The sequence below is a fragment of the Brassica oleracea genome, chromosome C6 (genome assembly GCF_000695525.1).
Source record: "Brassica oleracea var. oleracea cultivar TO1000 chromosome C6, BOL, whole genome shotgun sequence".
NCBI classification, from domain to species: Eukaryota; Viridiplantae; Streptophyta; class Magnoliopsida; order Brassicales; family Brassicaceae; genus Brassica; species Brassica oleracea.
In genome coordinates, this window is record NC_027753.1 from 1284972 (window position 1) to 1288090 (window position 3119).

The 3119-nt window shown below is 44.1% G+C and overlaps 1 pseudogene; it reads right to left on the reverse strand.

The window, feature by feature from the left end:
* Positions 1-1686, reverse strand: part of LOC106297157 — a 3861-nt pseudogene extending 2175 nt beyond the window's left edge.
* Positions 1687-3119: the final 1433 nt, after the last annotated feature.

Here is a 3119-nt window from a genome sequence, read left to right on the forward strand (position 1 = left end):
GAACTCTTCTGAGGCATTCTTTTGCTTGGAAGGGTTTGGTCTCGGGAGTCATCACAGCCACATCCATCCTGTCAATCACAAATGAACCCACAAACTCGGCAGCTACCTCAGGGGCCACAAAGCTATGTTTTGCCCCCGAGTCGAACAATACATGTGTGGGACGCCCTGCAACATGTAAAGTTCCTGCCACAACATCAATATATATCACCAACATAAAAATTATCCAATAGAAATTAACCAATTCATCACAAGCAATCACACAACACAAAATCAATATAGTAAGGTTAAAGAACCCTAAAACCTGTGATGGGACCCTTAGATGGGCCTGGAGGTTTAGTATCCTCTAGTTCTAAAGCGTAAATTCTACCTCTTATAGCTTGCCTTTTTGGCACATGTGCGATTGCAGGTGGAGCTGCAGGAGGATGAACAGTGATTGGTGTAGCTGGGGTAGGACGATTGACGCTGCACTGGGTAGAGATGTGTCCTTTCTTTCCACACGTGTAACATGTAGGATTGTAGGATTTTGACTGAAAGGATCCAGGCTTCTTCCCGAAGCATTCACTTGACTTATGGCCTATCTTGCCACAGTTAAAGCATTTTCCTGTGAACAGAGATCTTCGACTTGGCCCTCCCGATTCCTTTTCCTTATCTTTTCCCTTAAATGATCTTTGATTTCCACCATACTTTCCATCTTGATTCTACTTGGATTTCTTACTTGCCGTCTTCTCAGCTTCCAATCCGATCTCCACACTCACAGCCTTTTCCACTAGCTCGATGAGACTCTCGTAATTCCCGACTACCAGTTTATTTTCTAACTATGGTTTTAGACCAAACATAAAGTTAGATAACATGGTTTCTTCATCATCTTGTTTATTTTCGTCGCAGTCGCATGAACTCAGATTCATATTCTCTAACTGTCTTGTCTCCTTGTACTAGGTTAGCAAACTGACGTTGAAGCCTTCGCTTAGACTCCGGGGTGAAATACTTGCATTCAAATTCTTTTTTGAATGTCGCCCAAGTGGTGACCAGATGTCCTACTTGGCGATCCCTACTCTCCCACCATTATGCCGCGACTTTTTCTAAGTAATACACCGTCATCTTTTTCTTAGACTCCTCAGAACACGTCAGCGTCTCAAAGTTTTTCTCAATGGTTTGAAGCCACTGGTCGGCTTCAAATGGATCTGTCCCTCCTTCAAAATAGGGTGTCTTCATATTCTTCATCGCAGTTATCAACGGTAACATTGGTGTAGCCACTGTAGGTTGTGGTGGCATGACTGCTAGTGGTTGCACTTGAGGTTGTTGTAGTGACCTCGCTATCACGTCATCAAGCATCTTCAAAGTGTGCTCCATTCCTACTCCTTGTTGTGGTTGATCATGAACTTCTGGTTCAATCGAGTTGTTCCGCCTTATTGGTTTTGGTCCTTGGACACTTGACTCGCTATCATCTGTTTCTGGTCTTCCCCTTACAATACGGTTTGGTGGAAAGTTTTCTTCTGGTAGTAAGTCTTGATCATGTCCAAACAGATTGTTGTTTCTTCCTAGGTTTTCTTCACTGGATCCTTGGTTGGTGTATGCCAGTGTTTGCACCCTTCCCTCGGATTCATATCCCAGTCCTCTTCTTCTTGCGACTCTTTCTGTACCCAGCATCCAATCCTGCCCTCCTTCACTCCTTCCCCTTCTTGCCATATGCAATCCACAAACAGGGTATTCCTATTTAGAATACTAATTAGAGCGGAACTCTCCTGGTTTCCTAATACATCTTTTGCGACACATTTGACTCGATAAAACACGAAAAACGCGTGATTGGCCGCATGATCTAAACCATGCTCTGATACCACCTCTGTAACACCCCTGAACCGTTTTAGACATCGGTCAGTCAGTCGGGAAACAATCAAACACGAACATGCCCGAACGACCTTCCTCTGCCAAGTCCAGAAGTGTTATGACGGCTTGAGAATATACTTTCCAAGTCACAAAACATAATTATGTAACCCAGAATATCCATTCAAAACTCGTTTCCTCTAATCTTCGGCCTGAGGCTTTGCAACCCGTACCGAATCATAGAGTTGTGTTAGGTTGGACTAACCTAATATCAGATTCAACACGTCATGAATATAAACAGACTTTATTTCATATATATGAAATAGGAAGTTCACAAGCCCAAAATATTATACATAGGGTCCATGGACGCAGCCAAAAGTAAAATATACATTCATATATCTTGAAAACGAGTCTTTAGCAAAAGATGTCCAATCCACACCAGCTCCTACAGTTCCGTGAGGGCTATGGTCCTTTCTACTGGTCACCTGCAAAAGGATGTGAGGAGTAAGTGAACTAGTTTCACTCAGCGAGCCAGGGTTTCTTATCTAGCATATACAACTACCCGTCGTTCTAAACCCCACCCCAAACACAAGCAAGACGGGTAGTTCAACAATCAATATTCAAGATCATAAAGCATGACCGATTTAAGCAATAAACCATTAAACCATAATAAATCAAACACTCTTTATAAGTGTCATATCAATCAACCATATATATATACTCCTAGGACCCAACAGAATCATTCTTCCTCCACATAAGAGACACCGGCAATCCCTTCACTATTACACCACACAGGCGTAGGCGCTCGGGAATCGCCCGGTCACGGTCCTCAATCGGAATCGCCGTGCCCCGGTCCTCTATCGGACTCGCCGGGGGCTGTCACATCCACGTGTGACACTCGGCCATGGTGATCAAGCCAAGTTAAACCAGGCCCACCACTTTCCGGACCACGACCGGCTTAGTGGAACCATTTGAGGAAGCAATGACCTGCAAACTACTAATAGAACCACCACGAGGTTCTCACACAACAGTACCAACACGAGGTACACACTATAACAACATATAATAATCACACAATCACATTCCAGGTGCTTAGACTAGTCTTGCTATCCACTTAGCCCAGACATCGTCTCAAGCCTCGGATCCACAAACTGACACCTAGACTGGTCCGGCAATCCTAGCTCGGAAGCCGTCTCTGATCTCAGGAACCTGCATTTAAAATTCGTTAACAAACAATTAACCGTGACACACAATGATTAAGCGATGTGGCTCGACTCTTTGATTCCGGATGTTGACCA